Source organism: Pungitius pungitius, chromosome 4 (assembly GCF_949316345.1).
Source record: "Pungitius pungitius chromosome 4, fPunPun2.1, whole genome shotgun sequence".
In the NCBI taxonomy this organism is placed as follows: Eukaryota; Metazoa; Chordata; class Actinopteri; order Perciformes; family Gasterosteidae; genus Pungitius; species Pungitius pungitius.
The window spans coordinates 5,614,815-5,639,777 of record NC_084903.1 but is presented as its reverse complement, the minus strand read 5'-3'; positions in this window follow the sequence as shown (position 1 = coordinate 5,639,777).

The window sequence follows — 24,963 nt, the reverse complement described above, 5'->3', positions numbered from 1 at the left end:
AAAACGTATTTGGAAAGAGGTCTGATGGTTTATTCCTGCCTTTGGAACTAATCAGACTTCTGTCCTAATTTCTTCAACCTCAGGGCCATGGTGGGACACTGAAGTGAACCTCCCGGTGAAGAGCAGTGCATGCAATTATCCTGACAGCACATGAATACACAATTATTCACTAGGTTGGTTAGGCCTGACAGCTATGACTGAGTTCGCCTATGTCTCTCTGGATGACTGTCAATAGAGGGCTGGTTGCATCAACAGAGTCTCTCTTTGACTATAGGAGCTGCTCGTTGGACATGCCTCGGAGGACAGATGCGCAACAAGTGTTGTAGTGTCGCTTCCGCTGCTCATGTGCACACATACACAAATGGACAGATTGACCTGTTGTTAATCAGGCACATGCCAACATGATGCCTTTCGGTTACTCACAAATGGCTGGAGGAGCTTGTGAGCGTGAGTGTGTGTGTGTTCTGTAGTGTGGCGCGCAGCCTGGCACACTGCTGAACAGATGTAACATCTGACATTCCCGCCAAAATGACCCCTAGTGTGAGCCTTCCCACCCCCAACATTCACAAGCACACACACACACACACAGCTCATGTACACACTCACCCACTCTTTCCCGCCAATATCCATTATAGCCTCAACACAGACTCACACACAATCCCTGAGCGTGTGTTACATGTTGGGCCCCACGTCACACTCCCCTCCTTAGGATAATGGGAGGTTATGGACACACAGTGGTCTTGTGTCAGGCACATGGCAGACCATTATGTGTGTGTGTGTTTGAATCATCAGGCAGGTGCTTCTTTTGTCTCTGAGACAGTAGCGCTCATCCAGACAATAGCCCAGAATGGACAGTTGCCCCAAACACAATATCGTGACCCATCAGCCCCATACCCGCGCAGTTTGATGCCTTGTCATGTTGTGAAAGACGGGGTCAAAGACTTCAGAGTTGACGGGCAGACAGGATGGCTGCAAAAAGGCTTTTGTGAGGTGGACTACTCCATGCATTGGTTATTAAATGAGATATAATCTGATACACTTGACTAAGGAGGATTGTACACTTTGTTTTTTTCCTTGAGGAGCACCGGTTACATATGTTGATTGGAAGTAGTCCCGAAGTAGTAACAAATAAGCATCCTGAATGTCATGTGAGGGAATAAGTAGAAATACCAACCAATATGGTATTACAAAGCTTAGGCTCTGATTTTCAGGCTTATTGATTATTACTAGGGGTATGCTTGTCAATAACTTACACATTTTTCTGTACGTGCTCCAGATGTGTTTGACGCTAGGTTTAAAGTTAAAAGGTAACATTTTGTATCCTTCGTTCAATTATCTTTATTCAACACTGTGTCTGTTGACCACAGTAAAACATGTCTGACCACCTGTTGCCCCAATGGGCATGTGTCCAGCTTGTGGTCACCACCACAGAACAATATGGATCCAAGGCAAAAAGTAAGAGGGATATTTTTTGCTCTCATGTGTTCTCACGCCATCCTCCTCTTCCCACACACCTCCCTGACCTCATTGCATACACTTGATCAACTTCCTAGTGTGTGTGTGTGTGTGTGTGTTTGTGTTCTGAAGCGTGGCCATCAAGAAGTGGTGACCAGTCCTCACCAGGAGGCCGCTACCGTCTTGCTGCGCTGACCTGCTTCTCAACTCATTAGTACCAGCCACGCACACATAAAATGCTTTCAATTACACGTTTCACAGAATCACCAATGCTACTGGTTGGTACAAATTAAGATGTGTGTATTTAGCAGTGCCTACCTTAGTGAAGTAGGGTATTTTGAGGACAGTTGACAATGACTGACTCAGGTATCCATGCCCAGAGTTCATTCTGCTCTATGCAGGATAATCACCTCAGAATGCTGTCTGACAAGATCTGATGACAGATTTCGCTCTCTATCACTGTGGCCTTTTACAGCAATTTCTAAAAACTTCTGTTCTCAAAATAGGTCATATGTAATTTCATAGACACTAGTTTGTTTCAAGCATTCTAAACCATTAATGTCTGCATAATGGAGCAGACATGGCCGGCAGATGGCATGCAGATTGAACATTGTAAGTGTATTAATAAGGCAGTCAGGGAGGCTTCAGTTTCATGCTCGTCACACACACCAAATAGGATGCAGCTCAATTATCTGGGGGGAAAGAGTGTTAAACAAGCCATAAACAGCATCAGAGCTCAGAGTTATCTGCCCTGTGGTCAGCAGTTTGGCTAAATGCTCACATGACATATTCACTTGAAGTTCAGTTTGGATTGACTGTGTTTGGTGACAAGACCCGGGTGCTGTGATCATCCGTCTGCTTCGAACATACAAGCTGTGTTGTCGGACCGCCTCTTGAAGAAATAGTATTCACAGCTGTTAAATGGCTACACCGGAATGCAAATCAAACTGCGCTTTATTGCAACTCTTACAGAACTGCTGGTTTTAGTATCCATTCAGACCACTACTGAGCCAGAACCAACATCCGACAGAACTAGCGTGTGCTCATCACAACCAAATATATGAATGCTTTAGTATTCACTCTTGGCTACACTGTAAAAAAAGATCCTATTTTTACGTAAAATAACTTAAGTATTTTTTCTGTTTTTTAAAATGATGTGCAAAACTCTGTAAAAATGTTATCTGTAAATTAACAGTCCAACTGTAAATTTAAGTATTATGCTAATAATGACAAATTGAAAGTTTTTCTCTTTTTTAATGGAAAAAATACTGTAATTATTCTTGAGAATTTTACTGTTTTTTTAAATTACATTCAAATCATGTAAAAAAAAACAGTTAAATGACTAGCAGCAGCGGCTGCCAAACAAAAACTGTAAAATTAAGGTAAAATAACTTAATTCAAATGAAGTGTGAGAACCATATATTTAAAGGAAATTTCCTTAACAATTTTACAGGAAAATCCATTTGAAAGCACTCCAAGTGGGTAAAATAAAAAAATGCAAATAAGTCCAGAAAATTTGCACACGTAGATAAACAGGCATTTTAAGGCTAGTGATCTTTGGTTGTTGTACCGAAATTGTGAAATTAATCCAATTTCGAGTGAGGTATGTGGACCCATCATTGAATTTCACAAAAAGGGGAGAGTTTTTTTAGACAATCGGTACTCTTGAGCATGATTTTACGGACTACCAATTTTGGCTTCTGAGCGGCTCAGGAAGCTGCTTTCACGTAGGTGTAGTTGAATCTAATGAGATCAGAGATCAAAAGAGTTGTATAAGGCGTAAAGTGGCTTACCACAGGGAGAGATGCTAGAAAATCCTGAAATTCAGAGCTGCCGTTTCAAATGATGTTATGTCCATAACCATTGTGTTATATTTTTTCAACAGTAACATATAAACTGATGTTTACACGTAACCAAACCCACAGGGGTTCCCCATCATCCCTGGTCCCAATCAGTGCTGTCAAACATTAAAAGCTGTTCTCCACTCTGTTGCTGTCAGTTGTCCTTTCAGCAAGCCTCAAAGGCAACCCTCCACAACCCCTGACACCTCCAATCAGCTGCATCACCATGCTTATCATAGGATTAGAGCATCTTATTCTCCACTAGTGTCTGGACTCCCATGCGGGGGGATATGCCTCCTCTCATCTCAGCATCCTGGCCCTTGGTTTATCCTATGGCAGTTTGGAGTCAAAGCCCTGACAACTTTGCACTATAAATATTTATTCCTGTTTAATAAAGCATTGTTAGAAGTTCAAACAGTCTCCTGATTGAATTCTCTTTTCTTCTTGTGTGGGTTACTGTCAAATCAAATTCTTGTGAACGTGTGTGAGCCCAATCCAGTTTAATTCAATACAAACGCGCTGACATTTACAATTTCTATAACCTTAATATTCTGGTGGCATTGTCAGAAACACATTACTGCAACTGTGTTTATGTTTATTATTGAGATCAGTTCAATACATTCTAATGAGAGGCATTCCTAATTGTTCTTCATGTACAATAAGGGAACATAAGGGAGTGTATTGACCAGGTTTCCATAATACAATAAATCTGGATTTCTATACAACCATGGAAAAGTGTAGCTAATAAAGTGTATAAAGGCTAAACATCTGCGCTCTGTCAGGGGAAAACCAACAGGTGACTGGAGCAGCAGAGCAAACAAAGGAAAACAATGGTGGAACACACATTGCACATGCCTCAAGTTAACTGGTGGCAAGATGCTTGAAACAGCAGAACAGACCTAAATAATCATAGTTGTTTGTTTAAGGGTTCGAATTCTAACTCATGGAAACCCCCAGCAAATTTCCCAAAATGAACGTTAAGACAATAATTGTTTGTAAAATACTTTTCTCTAACTTTGTGTTTAGACAGCCAAATGAGGAATCAATGTACTCAACAAGTGCTATTTTGCTAAGGTTGAATATTCATCTTAATGACATATTAGGGTAAAAGGACTTTAAATTGACATCTCGTCCAAATACTGGCTTTTTGTGTTGTAAATGTTCAAACATTTTGAAAATAGTAGAGGTATGAAAACAGTATGAAAGTAGATTTCGAGCTTCCAACCTTGAAGTTGCCCAGGTCGTAAGTAACTTTAATGTTTTGTGTAATATTGATACATTTTAACATATGAACTGATGTTTTCACATCATAGCACTCACCGTGTTCATCTTCATCCCCACAAAAAGATTTGGGATGGAAGTGGAGGAACACAGCTGGGGTTCCTGGAAGGCCGTTTGGGGCAGGAACAGCCATGAGGACTACGACTCCTCTCTATTGCAAGGAGCATGAGCAGGTGGGCATTCTCCTGGGGTTTTTCCTGTTGATCTTTTCTAACACATCCAACAGCCCCTGGTAATAAACCCTCAGGCCCAGAACAACCCCCCCCCCCCCCCCCCCAGTTTGGATGAACAACAAAAAATACAAATCAATACACTACAACAGACATATAAATGATGACACAGTGTAAATAATAACATTTGGAGGATGCATTTCATTGAGATACATGTAGTGACTAAGTGTACTTACTCCTATATTAAGTATTTTATTGTGATGGTGTGGTGCAAAGAATCCAAAAGCTAATTCCCAATGGTGGTTCTTCTAATTGTTGGTCTGTCAGGCTGCAGTGTGCACACATTTAGTATAGAGCACCACCAGTAACATCCCTCACTCCAAACTACAACAAAAAACATCCAACCATGTGCATGAATTTACCCATTATGCAACTCAACTTGTTTTTAGTATGATTTAAAGATTGGTCATTTTTTTAGACCTGTCCAGCTATTGGTCCAGCTATTGGTCCAGAGTGAAATATCTCAGTAAAACATACATCTACACACATGTTACCTTTTACCTCAGCATTTCCACTTTTGAAAGACTCTTCATAACAACATACCTTACCATGTACATTACCAAATTCCGATCAACTTCCGCTTGTATTTTATTGCTAATCTTTGCATATGAAAGCTTTTATGTAAGCAGGTTCAATCCAGATCTGAGTGCAGGTGAATATGACCAAGCAGAATTTTCTGTAGACAAACATTTGTTGTTCTTAGGACAAATGTATTTGGACAGCGGTTTTCATTGAAACAAGTCACATATTGCTCAACAATGGCATCATAGGATAAAAAAGAAAGATTTCAAAAATGAATGGAAGTGGCCATACAGACCATAAACCAAATTAACCACATCCAATATTTTCGGTGTCATGGCCTCAAAGCACAATCACCAAAGGTCTGGAGCGAGTGCATCCCATATGCCACAGGCCAGTGATAATCTGATTAGGAGGGAAGTTTGAGACCTAGCGAGTACTCTAGAGGATGTCTAACTCAAGGCCTGTGGTCAGCTGTACAGTTATATACGGCCCACGAGTAAATATCATATATCACAACTCGCCCGCCGGCCTATAGGACGTACGCGGCTGATAGAAAAAATCCCAGAAGGCACTGCAAAAGCTACTAGCAACAAATCTAGCAACTTCTCTTGTTTTGTTGCTCTGAAATCACCTACCATTCTCTATTTACTATCATAAGGTCGCAGTCGGTAGCTGTCACGATACGAGAGCAGACAATCTCTCTCCTGCGCATTCCCCCCATCTACCCTTACGTACCGTACGGAGTGGGAAGGAAACAGGTAACCTCCGAGTATACAGACTGATAATGGCTGTGTTATGACGGTGATTCACAATGGAGTCCATAGGAAGTGATTGCCTATTTCAATGGCAACCGCCCTACCCGTCCCCCTCAACCCAAAAATTGCAGAAGACCAAGAGCAGACACTTGAGTGACCTCATTCTCTGTTCTGGAAGACTTCACTGTATCTTCATTTATATAATTGCTGCTACAATAATGTTTTAGGGTGCACCTTTTTAAATTAACACCAAAGGATTACGATGGATCCTAGCAAGCCCTGCAGAACCCCACAAGAGATAAGGTCTACACAAGTGAGACAAAAAAGGTGTGCTCCTTTGCCAGATGCCAAGTAGCCTCCTGTATGAAAGTCTATAATGTTAAACGCAGAACTGAGATCACAAAGTACTAACACAGAACAATCGCCTGCATCAGTACGTTATTGATAGGATCCTTACACAAGCAATTTCAGTAAAGTGCTTTTTTTAACCAGTATTTGTGTATTTTGTGCAGTTCTGACATTAAACAGGAGAGAACATGCATGTCCGTAAGTGGTTGGTGCTGCGTGGACAGGAAGCTAACCCTTTTTGTCTGAGCCTGATGTGTCCTAACTTATCGTGTGGAATCCCATAAGTTATTGGTGTGAGAGTGTGACCATCATACTCAGAATCATTAGCAAAAGTAAAATTTGAGAATGCTCAATAAATGTCATGGTGACAATGTAAAACGTGATTATGTGGATCATCAGATTGAGAGAGATTCAGTGAACTGGATAGGTGACGGTAACGCATGGAGTAGTGTACGGTTTGCAGTTTGAATCCGGGCTGCCATGTTGAAGTGTCCCTGAGCAAGACACCAAACCCCCAATTGCTCCCCAGGCAAAATGTAAACCATGGGCTAAAATGTAATGTAATTAGCTTGGGATAAAAGCGACAGCTTAATGGAATGCTAGTCGATGTTTTGTAGCCAAAACATCGTAATTTTACATTTTAACAATAGTTTTTCTTTTAATTTTGACAAATTACAATTTTTTCCTCATTTTTGTACAGAAAACTATAAACTTACTAATTCATGTAAAATAACAATTATTTGTAATTGAACATCTAGCTAATTATATAAAGGTTTATGTCAATAGTAACAATTTAGTATATCGTCTTTCTAGTTTGTAATTCTGGATCTGTTTTTTTTTCATTACATCAAATGCAGTACAAAGCTGCACTACTCTTGAAACCTTCAGGCATGTTGTGCATCTGGCCAAACCCAATCAGTATAACAATGAGTAAAAGCACATACATGTCAATTAATGTGACAAAAATAAATGGCCAGGAACGGCAGAAAACAATGCATCGCAATAGTCCAGGCACAAAGTAGAAGCAAGATTTATAACTAGTCAAACAGGGTGATCGTGGCGCAGTGGGTGGAGAGGGCCCTCCAGTACCGCCGGGTCGGTGTATAAATTCCCAGCTGAAACTTGTCCTACGTCTCAGTGTCCTTAAGGAAGACACTTATGTTCAAACTGCCCATTGTAAGTTGCATTGGATAAATGCTATGTAATGTAAAATGTGTGATAGTTTTAACCTCAAGAGAGAAGTGTTGCAGAAACTTTAAGCCTTGATTATTCCTAATAATACAGGAAAATCTGCCAAACTTTAAGTGAAGGTGTTAACTGTAATAATATTGAAAAAATCTGTAAAGTAACAGTGTTCCTATGAAAATCCCTTTAAATTCATGGTTTCGCCCTTGAGTGGATTAAGACCATATTGGATATTTCTTCAAGTCACCACAATATTTATTGTGCCTCTCCAATACAGCAGTTGGTCGGTCACAGCTTTCTCTAAAAGGCTAGTTTGGAACTTCGTAGATTTGTTATGATGAAAAGAGGCTCAACTATTTGTAACATAGAAAGATAAACGTAGACTACTGCAATACAAGCTGCCAGTAGAAAAGTACACACCACAAGCAAGCACATGAGCGAAAGTGAAGGTTAAGGTGAAAGTTTGGGAAAGTGGGTTATTCAATAACTCGTAAAATCCCTTTGAAGTTCTCCTTTCACTTTCAAATTGACATTTCTTCAGATATCAAAAGCTTTTGTCCTCTTTTATGCCCTTTGGTGACTGATCACCTTTCACATATCATTAATATATACTGCATCCTAAGCCTGACAACACGATTTGACTAATACCCAATGAAAGCCTCATCGCTTAGCATAGTATTGTTGTGTGTTACAAAGAGAAAATGGTCACAATTATGAATGCCATAAGTGAAAACTTTTTCCATATCTTCATATCAAGATTTCTCTTTGATATAACAACCAGTGGAAAACAAAACTGTGACAGCACAAGTATAGACACACACTCACACACACATTTCTTGTCAAAATGCTATGGCATTCATAAGGTGAGTTGTATGTAGGTAAGGAATAACTTACATTACTAATATTACACTTGCACTTACTGATCACTACAAACATTCACATGTTTATACCTTAATAAGAAAAGCATCACCAATACTGTAGCTACAGTTTTAAGATTTTCCCTTTTTAAGCTGAGGTTTGACCTTAACATTTACTGTTACCATATTATGGCAGCTTCAAACTTCTTCTCATACATCACAAATAAGGTATGTTGTAATCCCCATCACCTTTGGAGTAGAATTGGTTTCCTTTTTGAAGTTTTTGACTAATGATTTACTGGTGATTAATTAGTTAACGCCTCGTCTATAGTCCACTGTCTTCATAACAAAAAACAATTGTTTAAGTTAAAGTGTAACTGCGTGCCTGTTTTGTATAATTACCACATGACACAATCTGAAAGCTTCCCTTCAGAGTCGGAAGATATTTGAAGGTATTTGAGGTGTTCTACTAAAGCTTTCTCACACTAAGGTTATACATTGTTATACAAACCAAATTTGAAAGAAAAGAAACGTTAAATGAACCTGTGTGTCTTTAATAGTGGTTTCCTCCAAGGAAAGGGCTTATTGTTCCTTATCCTTCCCTATTTTTTTATAGTGTGTCTTCATGCAGCAGAAACAAGTATTTATTTAGGAATTAAGACTCCCCTTTATGGGTAAAATCAGAGAGGTGAATACATTTGCAACCTTGTCAGCAGGTTTCTCATGTTCCATGTACATATATATGGATAGCCAATCAGAACAAGACTCCAAACGTGGGTGCTAATGTGGATGTAAACACACTTAACGATGGTTAACGTCTCAAACCGCCAAGCAGCCACCAATAGTAGCAGTTATTGATGAATGCAGGTGTTGTGTGTTAGCGGAGTGAACACATACTGTCAGCTAGCAGGCGGACTGGGTGGCCCTCAGCCCCGAGACAGGCCAGCAGCCCCCCCTAGGACCTCTGGAATGGGGGGCAGGGGGCTGGAAGACCTGCAGAGTGTGTATATGTGTGTGTGTGTTAGTATGTGCGTGTGGGTGAGTCCTTTTGTGCATGTGAGTTCCTGTGTGTGTGTGTGTGTGTGTAGAAGATCAAGGGTAACCCTGGATATAGAGGAGGTCAGCAGTGTGACAGCTAGGCTCTCCTAGCGACAGAGCGCAGGAATGTTCTCAGGGCCTGGGCCAGGGGAAGTCGGCTGCCCTGGAACAATCACACAAGAGTTAATATTGGCCCTGCAGGTCAGAGGTTAAATGCCTGTAGGTCACAGGACGGAGGAGGGCTGCAACCAGACACAGAGGAGGGGCTGCGCTGCTGTGTGTGTGCGTGTGTGTTCCCACATTATGTCCTGTGTTGTCTTGCCACCCCAGTAGTCCCTATACAACACGACAAAAAAAACAATATACATCCAATCTCTTTTTCCTCACAACTTCAGTCAAGTCTTGTGTGCACATTCAAGAGTGTGTCATTGTTATAGAGGGCTGTCTTTTATTTGTAAACATCTGTAGTATTATAATGTTAGCAATACCAATATGTCAGTAATCGGAATCATTTTATGAAGATCTTTTGTGAAACCATCAGCTGTTTCTCAAGAATTAGGAAATGAAGTCAGAAAAATGAATGAGATTTACTATTGGCTACAGAAGAAGACAAATAGACTCCAGCTACTCCCCTCCACCCCTTTCCTCCCCCCTTCGCACCCTCACCCCACCCCCACAGTAGGCTCAGGTTACTGTGGGAGGAAGGAATGTATGAATGGACGGCCCTCCATGCACGTGTCTGCACGTGCACGCACAGCCACACACGGTTCATTCAGAAATATCTAGCAGAGGCTGTCACCTGACCTTGTCCAAACAGAGGAACCCCAGAACGATAGAGCTGTAGACTCGCTACAGAGAGGCTTTGAAACGCCGCTGCACTTAACACAATACAGTCCAGATATAAAGCCTTTGCATCAGTCACACCGCCCAGCCCGATAAAGCCAGGAGCGGGACAACATTCTTTAGAGCAGGGCTGCTCTACAGGTAGAAATGTTTGAACCACCTGAAACATGTCAGTCCTATGCTCTCATATGAGGGCGGGATGGATGTTTGCTTAAGGGGAGCGTGGCTTTGTTCACTATTTTCTCTCTGACTGGAGCAGAAACAACAGTCCACACAAACTATGGCGCCACTCACCAATGAATCAAACACATGGGGGGAGGAGGTGGGGGGGGGGGGCTGTCCACACCTCGGCTGTGTGTCAATTGATGTCTTCTAGAACTAAGTAATTACTAAAAGATGCTGCACTTCTCCAAATATTTTGTTGCTGACTTTTTGAAACTGGCATGAAGTACTATTTTGCACACTGTCCAAAAAGATGATTCCCCTGGAGACAAAGGCCCAGTATCACAAATCACTTCAGGAGTTGAAAAATATCAACCAAACAATCATTAACTTATCAATGACACCACATTCAGATGAAATGCTTTGGGAGAAGCATGGATGGGTAGCCCCAATACATTAACACCAACTTCACATTAGGGTTATGCCATCGTTGTCCCATGTCTGTTATTCAACATGTCCCACCATGTGCATAGTTGAAATATTTAGATTTCCTCTGTTTAATCCAAGGGTCAATATAAATATGCATTACTCATAACTCCCACAGCCTGAGAAAGAGGTTATCCCATATGATTGGGCTTACTGGAAATGTCCAATAATAAAGGACCCATATGGCATACGGTCAGACTCTCCATTTTAACTACTACTACTACTCCACCTTCACAGCATGGAGCATCAGCTCTCTACCCTAAGAGGAGAGGAGACAAGGAGAAGAGAAGACAGCTGAGGAGAGGAGAGCAAGGACGAGAAGACACAGATGAGAGAAGAAAGGCAGAGACATAAAAAGGTCGTCATCCCCCAACTCTAATGACACACAGGACTCCTCATTCCTTTTGCTTTGCCTTCCAACACCAACATGTCTACCAGTGATGCTAGACTGTGACAGTTTGACGCTTGGGGCCACTGACCAAGCATTGATGTTTGCGCAGTTGTCAATGAGAATCTGTGGAGAATAGAGGGGAAGTGTTTCACAATATTGCAGCCTAAAACAAATGGGAGTTACTTTGAAAATGTCACAATAAAAATGAAAGGTTAGTCCGGGGTCAGCACTGTTGGGATATCAGTGCTGACCCTGAGTAGACTGCTCAACTGAATAACTAGAGCTCAGCTATTGTGGTTCAACATTGAGTAAGGATCACATACCTGGGTTGTAATATCTGCCATTTGGACTGTCTAGTGTTACCTTGTGCTGATGAACATCTGTCCGTCGTGGAAAGAGAATCCCTCCTCTGTAACTCCTCTGCAGCTCTCCAACTTGTTTTCCCTTTAACCCGTTTCTGGGAGTTTTTCATGGCCTAAAGCAATGGTCAAAAGTCATAGCATGTTGTATGTCGTACAGATTGTAAAACTCTGGATGTATGGAAGTGGGCGTTATGACAAAAATGACTTGACTCCTCCTCTGTCATGCAACACTGACTTTACTAAACGGAATCCTTCTTTTTTGGGGGCACAAATTAATTAAAAACATTGGCCGCCTGACTAACACTATCTCTTTATTACGTTTGAAAGATAGTATACATTTATAATAGATGTAATGTACAAATATACACTTTCTTTTTCTTTCATGACATTTACATTACTGTAAACTAATGTTGGCATTCTATTGTAGTGATTAAATGATTTCTCCTGCTGGGTTCATTTATGTGGTACGGCCAGCTTTCAGGCTGCATGGGGGCTGCATGGGGGGGGGGGGGGGGTGTGTTTCAAGCTTTATGGCACTGATCCGTCCATCGGCGAGAGCACGTCAATGCTGTTAGCATGTAGTTTGTTCTAAGTCCTGGTGGTGAGATTCCTCCGCAGGGTCCTGCCACATTTATGGATCCCTTCCCATGGCAACATGGCGGTGGTTTTCATGTGTTGGAGGGGTGGGGGATGGACATCAGTAGAGAAAACAGCAATGGAAGGGAAGGGGGAGGGAAGGAAAAAGACGATGGGAGAGAGGTATAGTGAGAGCGTTAACAGGCTGTGTGATGTAACAAATTGACAAGTGGGCAAGAGGGGAGAGTGTGTGTGCATATGTCTGTGTGTGGGGGGGTGTGTGTGATTGTGTGTAGCAGCAGAGCCTTAAATATGGACATTTCTATGGTAAGCATTAGCAGCACTGCACTGAACTAAAATAAAGTGGTACTCAGAGCTGACAAAAGTTGTAAAAAAATAGTAAGTAGAAATGACTGTTAGGGCTCGACCAGCCAGAGAGTCACGCGCCGGGCGGCGGGGACAAGCCGGGAGCGTACCGGATCACACCTGAAGCCGCTCTGCTCATCACGCAGTTGGGGCTCGTTAGCTCGTCCTACTGGGGAGTTAAGTGTCAGAACCTCCAGTGGCTCGTCGCGAGTTCGCTCTCTGTTTTTCCCAGAGAAGGAGGTCGTTCTTCTATGGAAGTAAATCTGTGCCATTGGGGGTTGAAATAAAAAGGTGATTGAATTTCTAGCACTGAATATTCATGCATTGAAATTATGTACCTGAATGTTTTTCAACATTAAAACACTGAAAAAAAATTAAACCAAAAAAACTGTTAAAATATTCAGCGGCAAAAGAAATGAAGGTTACAATATTCAACCCAAAAAATTCAGCCGAGGCACACCAACATCCGGGACACTAAGGTAGAGCAATCGATTCTAGATTCAAGATCAGCAGCGTGCGTCAAGCAAAAGGAGCGAGCACCCAATACACCTTGGGCTTCGGATTGTAGCCATGTCCAATAATAACGGGGCTTAACTCTTCTTTATGCCATCAGTGTGGTTTGTGTCTGTAAGATTCCGTAATAGACAGCTGACATTTGTACATTAACAGACCGTATTGGACATGAAGTAAGCGGAAGTTAAACGAGAGCGTACAGCCGCTCAGAATACGCCTCTTCTTCTAGTTTTGAATTAATTTAATGATGCTGAGATCCTTCGACAAGCTGTTAGGAGTGATTGGCGGAGTTTTGAAACCAGGAACGCGCTTTTAAGAGGCACATGAGCCGCTGTATCGTAGTGGGGGGCAGTGGCTTTAACGGAGCGTGCAGACGCATAAACCCGACAGGACATGCAGGAATAACCGCAGTAGCGCCGAGGGCGGAAAGTGGTCGGTGGAAGGATCCTTTTTCTGAGCGGCACAAGCCGATCTCAGTTGGGTATTAAGCGGGATTCAAAGTCCACGTAACGTTAAATGAGGATCTTCATGACCATGGGTAAACTTTATTGAGGATCTGGCACAACACAGCGACCTGAAAGTAGCGCAGAGTCTTAAATAAAGGGATGTACGTCTTAATGCAAGGCTTTAGAATTTAACTCAAAGGGATCCTGTATTTGCTCATAAAGTCTGAAACGAGAACCCATTTTTCAGTGATGGTGTTAAATGCCTACTGGTTTTTGAACCTACTGGTTTGACTAGGGCAGTGAATCCGCCCCTTGGGGATCACCTCCCGAGTAGCTCTGCGGGGTCTGCTCCGTTACCCCGGGAACCTTGCCTTTCCAGTCCACAACCGTTCGGGGGTGACTTTGAGACTTGTGCCACCTTCGTAATGCAGTGTGAGTTGGTGTTTACTCACCAACCCAGCCGGTACACCTCCGACGCTGCCCGAATCGCATATGTAACCTGCATACTAACCTGCTCACCGGCCGGGCAGCCAAGTGGGCTGCCGCTTCCTGGTCCATGGGTGCCAGCTTCCGTCACTCCTACAGGGAGTTCGTGGCTAAGCTCCGCAAGATGTTCCACCATCCAGTAAGAGGTCAGGACCCCGGCGCCCGGTTGGCCAGCGTCCAAGAGGGCAGCAGCACGGTTGTGGACTACTCATTGGATTTTAGACTTGCCGCTGCAGAAAGCGGGTGGGACGACCCAGCCCTTCGGGTTGCCTTCCGAAGGGGACTCAGCGAAGCAGTGAGGGACCAGCTAGCTACACGGGAGGAGCCCACCGCCCTCGACGACCTCGTCAGTCTCGCCATCCGCATCGATGGACGCCTCTATGAGGGAAGGCGGGAGCGAGTTCTCCGGGGACCCCTCCCTATTCCCCACGTCCCCAGCACACGGGAGAGGAACCCCGTCTTCGCCCATTCTACTTCCCCCCAGTCCCGGCCGGCCTTCCATGTCACAGACAGCGACCGGGGAGGAACCCATGAAGCTGGGACGCACGCGCCGAACGGGAGGCCCGATTCAGGGGAGGGCTGTGTCTCTACTGTCTCGGGTACCCTTGGTTCGTGCAGCACGAGCCACACGTTGCCTGCTCCTCTGGGACAATCCTGGAGTGGAGTGCCTCCTGTCAAGCCCAGTGTCTCCAGGCGGCTCCAAGCCCATCACCCCGCCCGACTCCCAGTGTCCCCTCCCTGGACCTTTCCGCTGTCCTTCGGGAGTATCATGATCTAGGAGAGGTTTTTAGCAAGTCCCGGGCTCAGTCTATCCCTCCGCGTAGGCCATACGACTGTGCGATCGACCTCCGCCCTGGGGCCCCCCTTCCCAGCAGTCGGTTGTACAGCCTGTCCATTCCTGAGAAGGCCGCCATGGATGATTACATCTAGGAGTCAGTTGCAGCAGGGCTCATTCGGCCTTCATCCTCCCCGGTGGCAGCGGGGTTCTTCTTTGTGAAGAAGGATGGGGGTCTCCGACCCTTGAGCCCCTAACCCAGGCTGCCATCTTTTCCAAGCTGGATCTCCGGGGCGCCTACCACCTGGTCCGGATCAGAGAGGGGGACGAGTGGAAGACCGCCTTCAAGACACCCCGGGGTCACTACGAGTACCACGTAATGCCATTCAGCCTTACCAACGCCCCGGGGTTTTTTCAGGCGTTCATGAACGACGTGCTCTGCGACATGCTGGATGAGTTTGTGGTTGTGTACCTCGGGCCGACCCCCCGCAAGGCTGTGGTAGACTGGCCGAGCCCTACGTTGCGAAAGGAGTTGCAGAGCTTTCTGGGATTTGCAAACTTCTACAGAAGGTTCATACGGAGCTATAGCGTCGTGGCAGAACCCCTCACCAGGCTGACCTCCCCAAAGAGACAGTTCATTGTGGAGGTGGACTCCTCGGGCACTGGGCTGGGGGCAGTCCTTTCCCAACAGGCAGTGGGGAATCAGAAGGTGCACCCCTGTGCAGCATTTTCTTCCCGCGGAGGTGAAATCAGGAATTGCTGGCAGTGGTAGCTGCTCTGGAGGAGTGGCGCCATTGTCTGGAGGGGGCGGAGCAGCCATTTACCATCTGGACAGACCACAAGAACCTGACATCTATCCGGCCTCCAGGCGTCTCAATGGGCGATAGGCTCGTTGGGCTCGTTCGTTTTCCTGCCATCCCAGGGTCCACTGCACCTTCTTCTTCCTAGCTCGACGTTTCTGGTGGGCCACGATGAGGAACGAGGTGAGGGACTTTGTGTTGGCCTGCCGCGTTTGTGCCCGCAGCAAGGCTTCTCACCGGGCACCCGCCAGGCTGCTGCAACCCCTTCCTGTTCCTAGCCGTCCCTGGTCCCACGTGGCCTCCCAGGGTAGGACGGTGTATTAACCATAGTACATCGTTTCAGTAAGGGGGTACACCTGGTGGCCCTCCCCAAACCTGCCTCCCCCAGGATGTGCTCTCGGACCAATTCTTCAAGGGGTTGGGCGCCTCTGTCAGTCTCTCTTCTGGTTATCACCCACAGACTAACGGGCAGACGGAGAGGATGAACCAGAGTGTGGAGACGGCACTCTGCTGTGTGGCTGCCAGGAACCCGTCCTCCTGGAGTCGGTACATCCCATGGGTCGAGTACTCAATCAACTCCCTGGTCAGCTCTGCCACAGGTCTCTCCTCTTTTGAGGTGTCGTTGGGGTACCAGTCGCTGCTGTTTTCGGCACAGCAACCAGAGGTAGCAGTTCCGTCGGTGCAGACTCATCTGGATAGATGTCATCGCATCTGGGGAGTCGCCAGAGCCGCCCTACTCCAAGCGGCTGAACGTAGCAGCCAGGGGGCCAACCGTCGCCGGAACCCAGCGCCGACATACGACCCGGGGCAGAAAGTTTGGCTGTCCGCCAAGGATCTCCCCCTGCAGTCAACCGCCAAGAAGCTGGACCCCCGTTTCGTGGGCCCCTTTGAAGTCACGAAGGTGCTCAGTCCTGCGGCAGTGAAGCTGAAACTACCAGCTTCTATGTGGATCCATCCTCTGTTCCACGTATCAAGGATTAAGCCCTTGCCAGCAGTCCCCTGATGCCTCCTGCCCCGGACCTGCCTCAACCCACGATCGTGGACGGGCACCCGTAGTGGAGGGTTCGCCGACTGATGGACGCTGCAGAAGCTGCTCATAATCCACATGTGGAGTGTAATAACCAGTGAGTTTTAAACCAATACTGTACACCCGTAGTGGAGGGTTCGCCGACCGATGGACGTTCTGCGTCGGGGGCGAGGGTACCAGTTCCTGATGGACTGGAAGGGCTATGGCCCGGAGGACCATATTATTATTGAGTTTTCGTTTTTTGATTGAACTATGAGCGCCCACGGATTAAGGGAATTTTTAGTTGCTTTCTTTATTTTTCCTCCTGCCATTTAAGGAGGCAGTTTTCTTTTTGTTTGTTCCTCGGAACCTTCCACGTATTTGATATTGTGAAATAAACTACGCCATAATTCCGGCTTAACTTAAGGTCTGTCTGGTGTCGTGCACTTGGGGTCGAAGACAAATCATAACAATTACAGTTTGTCTGAATCAGAGGCTTTATGATTTTTGGACTTTAGTTTAATCGCAAGGCGCTCTAAAGAGAACCAATGAGATAAATTATGATTATCCTTTTATGATCTTCATCGTATATTAAAAAGTCTTTTTGAAGGGGATAGCCATTATCACTGACACCAGAAGCTTTAAAGAGGTAACAAGCCTTCCTGGCTCCAACCTTTAATTAATTTGGGGCTGAAAATCGAGCACCTAGTATTTCCTTTCTGGGCAGCTTGTGCTTAAGGAAACGGAGGATGGGGGATTAAATTGCTGTGCACCAGGGATCAGATTGGTATCAGGGTGCTTCCTGCCTCATCAAAGAGGCTTCTGGGTCACCACTTGTGGTCAGACTTTGTTTCAAACTTCTCAGTCTTTTGGTCTTAATGGCACACATTTAAAAGTGTACATTTTAGGAAACATTTGTTCAACACAACCTCACCCTCAAAGTGACCTTTTGGTTATCAATACATCTCTTTTCGGTTCACTGTGGAAGCATGCGAGATAAACAACGCTGTCTTCGAGAATTCCTGGTAAGACGCAGTCAATAGTTGATAAAATCTATGTTGGCTTTAAACTATTACTTTAAGGGCAAAGTATTTCAAAGCGTATAAAAAGCTGTGTTGAGACTTGTGCATTGTTGTTGTTGTTAGTATTCCAATGTTTCAACAGAAACGTGCTGGCTGGTAAAGGAGAACATGTGGATCATGTGGGAATGAAATTAAGTGTTGTGAGTGGAGGGGTTTCTGAAGAATTTGAAATAGGATTCTTTTCCTCAATCCGACAATTAATGGGATGTAATTTTCTGTTCTTATTGATATTTTTAAGAGACAACAGTAATGAGAAAATAATGTACACATTTGGTGTGCAGCAGGAAGCCCCACCCTCATCTAACCCGTGATAACATTTTTATCTAAGAAGCAGAAGGTGGTGGACAAACGGTAACAACACGCCCTCGAGTCAACCAGAAAGCTGTTGAGGTACTTTACAAAGTACTGCATGCAGTGCTTTAGCAGTAGTACTACGACGGAGAAATGTGAAGGAGGAAGGAATAAGAACATCGACTGGTGGAAGTCTGGGGGACTTTAAATGGCTGGTCTACAGTAGTACAGTATGTGGCACATACAAAGATCTGAGCTGTGTACATCATAGCTGGTGTGAGCTCAATAAACAATAAAACCCCTAGTTGGTGCTGCAGAAGCTGCTCATAATCCACATGTGGAGTGTAATAACCAGTGAGTTTTAAACCAATACTGTACAAATTATTGATGAAAACAACATAAAACAAGATTTGAGTACCATAAATAAAGTACAAGTCAAATATTTTGACACATTTTCTCATTCAATTCCAAAAAAGTTTATTCCTAACAGACTTGTACTCTACATCAAAGCCATCTCCACTGCAGAACTTCTGCTCAGAATTACAAAATTGCATGGAATAATCTCATATTCAAATATGTGGATGTAAATCCAGATCTGTAATTTAAGTTAAGTACAGTGTTGACATACATTAGAATGAACGGGGCTGCTGATATCTGTCTGAACACCAATTTAGGGTTGCAGCAAAGAGATGTTGTTCTACTAGTGATTATTTTTAGGACATGAGCCGACTGATTATCGTTGTCCAATGGCATCTAAAGTTATCAAAGGCTTGTTAATGTCTCATTGGGTTCAGAGGTTATGTACCAATGAACTTCTGAGGGTTGTGACCTAAACTGCAAGATGCATAACTTCCAAATGACGATGCTTGTCCTCACTAAATTTGTAGCATATTTTAGCATTACATCCCCGAACATCCCCCAAAATGTTCAGAATATTTACACATCAGGGGGCACTGGAGTTATTCACTCAATCTTTTGTACTTTTTACCAATTTTGGCCAATGATGAGCGTTTTTTTGAACTTGTGAACATGTTTTACCAGTTGGGAGGGGGAACATTTCTTCGAGGACACACACTGTTTGGTTTGATCTAAATAAACACTTGGCAGTAAAACTTTTCACTACTGATAATCTATGAGGTTGTATCAAATACACAAAATAAGTGAAAATTAAGATCTTCAAGATCAAACAAAAGAATTCTTACTGAAACATTTTCACATTTAGGGACACTACACAACCAACCTACCGTGTTAAAGACTTTACACAGGCAGCTGATTCCCACAGGCCCCAGTAAAGTCCACCAGTTAGAGGGGGATCCCCTGTCCATGAAGACATGTGTGGTCCCTCCATCATCCTTTTCTCCCTCCCCCTCCATGGCACTGTTTCACTGGCTGAGGCTCCCCTCCAACAATCAGGGCCTTCATGGGGGCCATAATGACAAAATGAAAGCCAGTTGTGAGTCTGTGGAGATTTTAATGACTTTCAGAGCTGCTGTGGAAATTCTGGGCTCAGTCCAAACACTCACTGCCTGCTGCAGAGAGACAAAGAAACTCATAGGAGCATTACAGGGTTGATCCTGAGGTTTTTCTTGCAGCAGAACTTTTCTAGTTTATGTTTATCTTATGTCATTAATCATGGTTTTAATGGCAATGGAGACTGTGATGAAGAAAGGTAGCACAGAGTAGTTGTGTACAAAAAAATGTATTTTTAATGCCTGAGATGTGATCAAAACTGATGGCCAGGCAACATTGGCAATATTGAAGCAAAAAAGATTAAGTTGTTGACCGTCCTGCCACGGACTGGAAGATGAAGCTGTGATCTAAAACAAAGCATCGTTTTTTCTGGTTTCTACCCTTCAGTCAACTGAAGGTTTACAGGACAAACCCTGCTGCTGGAAAACAGGCAAATATTGTGGATATTTAACATATAAAGTAATATTTAATGCTAAAACATCAAACATAGGGGCACTAAACATTTTAACATTGGATGACATTATTTATTATGCCTATTCATTAGATATGAGTGCTGTACAGTCACAATCACAATATGTATTATTACAATTCTGTGTAGGCTCCAAAAACATTGGATCCAACATTTTCCACAAAGCAGTTTAATGTTGTCTTTCATTAGCCACACGCATTAGCGGCATGCTGTTGGAGTCGAATAGATTCTAGCAGGGCCAACCAACACTCAGCCATGGAGAGACATGGTAGCAGAGAGAGGGAAAGAGACACAAGGAGAGTGGGGTTGGATGACATCACCGTTCAGATCAAATATCAAACGAGGCAAAGCCAGCTCTCCCCTCTAAGCCGTCTGGAATGAGTGTGCTGAAGTGAGATGGCTTTTTGGAGGAGCTCTAGGAGTTCAGGTTGGGAGGTCAGGTGTAGCTCTACAAATACATGTGCTAATGTTTTGGTCTTTTTCTGCGTTCACACACAGCTTTGTGAATTGACTGGGTTTGTTGGACAGCATAGAATTGAGAAGTAATCTGGGTTGTACGGGTCAACCTGATTTCTGTAGCGTTACACTGAAAAAAGGCCTCTTCAAAGTAAAAGCCACTGAATAGAAGGTATGTTTGCTTGTAATAACTTGAAAGAAAATGCCAATGGAGCAAGTGAAAATGAATATGTCTTTAAGATAAATTGACCTTTTTGTGTCATAATAAGCTTTTATTGGTTCACTTGTTCAAGATTACTCTAAATACAAATTCCTTTAAGTCAATGAAACGTAACAAACACTTATTTGAACTGAAACCGTGTTCCTTTCACAAGTCTGAACAAGTGCTTTAATTGCGTACCGAAACCGGAGTTATTTTATGTATTGAGCATAAACTAATATGCGCTGACACATTCCAATTACATGTTAACTACAGTATCTTGCAAGCAAAGGCCACAAAACAACATGTTGTAATTGAGTTGGTATTTGAGATCCAAAAATATAATAGTATTACTGTTTACCACCAGAGGTCTCACCAAAAAGGAAAAAATGGAGATCTTCATGTTAAATTCAAATAACAATCTCACGACAATAAAAACCTCACGACAATGCAGCTTAAACTAAGCGACGGAACCAAATACCAAAATATGTTAGACATACAAGGAATTTGACTTGGCGGTTGGTGCATAACAACAAGACAACATAGTGCAAGAAAATTGTGTGTTAAATTGTGTTAAAAGTTTGTTAATGTCACCCTTTCAGGTGTTAACAGGGATGTGTAGAAAAGGCCCTGAGGTAATTCAGTCAATCATTTCCAATAGCCGCTTCGGTCGTAAGTCAATCCCATGGCTGACAACTATTTACATCAACACACTTCTGGGCCATTTGGAGTCACCAATGAACCTAATCTCCAAAGCATGTCATTGGACTGTGGGAGGAAGCTAGAAGCTGAAGAATTCCATTCACTCTCCTTTATACGTTTCGATGTATACCTAGGGCAGGTGAAGATCCCAAAAAGAGGAGGCCCCCCGATCACACGTGCACACACACACACAAACACACGTGAGGGTTCAAAACCCTGGGTGCCCCAAACGTCACAGCACACAAAAGGGGGCACCAACCCCACCACCTGCACCTTGACAGCTCCTAGAGACACAAGGAACACAATCACACCAAGAACAATTCCTGACTCTCAGAAGGGACACGCAACAAAAGGAGAAATGGAAATGAACAAAACAAAATAACTCACTGTTGGAGTGAAGCAATGAGCTTCTCTTTTCCTCTTCAAATCAGCTTTTAGTACATGCTTGTGCATGTAAGGGATATGCACATGTGGGAATAATTACAAACAGAAGGACCGACTCAATTACAACAAATACTAATAAAATAATCTGTTGCTTGGTTTCACAGAATTGCACCTTTTGCCGTGATATTTTACATGTGTACGAGTTTGTGTTTGTAATGTCATCTCACATTGTTTGGATCAATATTTCTTGACAAAACACACGGAATGTTTACTTTCTGCTCTCTCTTGCTGCCATTGCGTTTAAAAAGAAATCCTCTAGAATAGCATGATGCTGGATGTGGGCATTTTCCCACTCTGACAGGTTTGAAACATTTTCTCTTGAGCTCTGGCCAATGCAGAGCATCAATAACATCATCATGAATAATATGTAGTTGTATCTTTAAGCAAGGCATTGCAGCATGATGCCATTTAGCTGCAGGATTAAAGGTGCGGTATTTATCACAGACTTTTGAAAAAGTAATCACACACTCATTTTTATTAATAGCCAGTTGCATTTTAGCATAGAAATCTTGTCACTAGATATGCTGTGTAGCCCAAAAATGAAAAGGTAAGAGAAGTCTCCCTTTAAAGGTTTCCCATGCCCATGAACAGTTTGAGACGTGGGAAGAAAGAATCTGATGGTGACAAACCTGCCTGTCATTCTAAACCTTTATTAAAGGCATTCCTCCGCTGACAGCGAGCTTTGCTGTCTGTGCATGAAAGACTTTTAGGAGTTAAAAGTGTCTTTGTTCACAGAACCTGTCTGGTAAATGCGTCCTGCCCGTGTTGTCCAAAATGGTCCTGAACCTGTTTTCACTGGCACCTTGTTTGCTCCAGCGGCTTTTTGAAGCAACCTTTCCCACATGTCAGAGTTAAAGTTTAGTAGGCACAGCCCTCTAATGTGCCTGTATGGGCAGGAATGAACAGTGAGGAAACGCTTGATGGGAAGGGATAGCACATTCCTTGTCATTTTCACACACAGACGGAACAAGCACAGCACAAGAGGAATGAATGCTATCTTATCAGAGTGTGCACTCGAGGTGATGCCTAGGCTGCGTTACACAGTCTGCATTGACTCCTTTGTTTTCCTCTGCTTGCGGTTTGGGTCAGCAGGTTAATGCTGCTGGGCTGTTACTTTGAACATATGGAATCTCGTGTTTAACGTGATTTGGTCATTTCCTGGAAGTTGTGGTAGAAGTGACCACATTCTTCTTCACATGACACATTTGGCATGAGATATCAATTTACTTGACATTCACAGACAGCAGTCACTATTCTAGTTAGCGCAGCTTTGCACTAAATGACCCATTCAGTGTGTTAATAAGGACGTGTTTGTAATATGTGGCTGAGAAAGCCATGTCAGTTCAGTTCAACAGTTTCATTTCTATGGATTTCTTTAAATGCGGTAAGTTTACACATGTTAAATGGCCAAAATTTAGTACAGCAGAGGAAAATTCCCTATGTTCACTAATCAGCATTGCTGTGTTGGCATTTTCAGCCCAAATGAGTACAGTGCTGTTTCAGTTTACACATCGGATGAACCTTATTTATTTTTTACCCAACTGCTTGTCTAGACACATGTAGAATTCAAAGACCTTAACTCTTTCCTACTTTTAGAATTGGCAGGGGGGGGGGTGCAGGTCGAAGGCAAGCAGGGAGGACTCAAACGCATCTTATCTTTAATATCTTCACAAAAGGAGCTGAAATACATCAACCTGACCCGTGCCACAGGAAACAAAGACGTGACATGAGACAAGAGACTGACAGGGCTTAAATACACAAGGGAGGTGCAGGTGATTGAACACAGGTGGAAACGATCATTGACAAAGCAGACAATCACAGGGGAAGACAGGACAAGGCAGAAAGTGAACACAAGAGACATGAAACTAAAAAATAAACAGGAAGCAGACCCAAACCGTGACAACTTTTGCACAAGTAACTGTGAATACAGCTGTTGGTAATTCCTTTCAGCTGCCTGGTGGAAAGCCTCCCGGTATGGTTACTGCCCCTGAACCTTGAGGCCTCTTGACCAGCTGCTGTTGTTGTTTCCTGGTTGTGTAATAGGTAACAGCCACTGGGCCTTCCCCTTCACTCTTGTATCATACAGCTGAGGCCAGCTCAGGGTCAGGATGCAAATAATATGCAAATCATGCAAAGAAGATGGAAATCGGATAAAGACGAAATGTGGACCTCACAGATTGTGCAATGTTTTTGATTTATCTCTGCTGGGGAGTCCCCAAAACAAATATCTACAGTGTTGAAACAGTGACAGTATGTGTTTTCTAACCTGTATCATAATATAATAACAGTGACACGAAAAAATAAATAAGATAATATTGATGAAAAAAATAGGTTCATGAGAGTGTAAATAAAATTAATGATCAACAAACATGATCAAATAGAATCATGTTTGTGGTTAGCAGCATGTTGTGGGCCTTATGTTACTAAAAGCTCAACTGTTAACCTTCAGTTCAAATATGATGAGATGCAATTGTGCATCAATGCAAATTTGTTCAGGTGTGTACCATACCGTAAAATTGAAGTTTGTCATGTTCGGTCCTAATATGGTAGTCCTGTTGAGATGTCTGTGTTGTGGTTGCTGTAAATAAGATAAAAGGCTTCACAACTGAGATAATGGGGGATTGTCCAGTAGTCCAGTCTGAGCTCCACATCCTTGAAGTTTTATCATACCACAAAACAGTGTCGACAAGGTTCTGGGGGTGAGTGATAAAAGATCAGGATTGAAAATAAGTTTTGTTTGCCAGCAGTTTCAAACCACTCAGTGATGAATGTGCATAGAACAGTTACAAATTGCTATTCAAAATGGTGATGGTGGTGAAGATAAGAGGGCTCCTCCTGAAATTCTCTTTTACTGCCACAATTTTTAATGTGAGGACACTAGGGCTGCAACAACGAATCGATGAAATCGATTAAAATCGATTATTAAAAGCGTTGGCAACGAATTTCATTATCGATTCGTTGTGTCGCGCGACTATTATCTTTGAGTATTAAAAGAAAGTTGCGCGCACCGCGCAGAGCTGAGAAAAAAAAGTTGAGCGTTCGCGCAGCAGAACAGAAGAAAAAAAGCTCCGCCCAGCAGAGCGTTGCTAAGAAAAATAAATAAAGAGCAGAGCTGAGGTAAAGGAA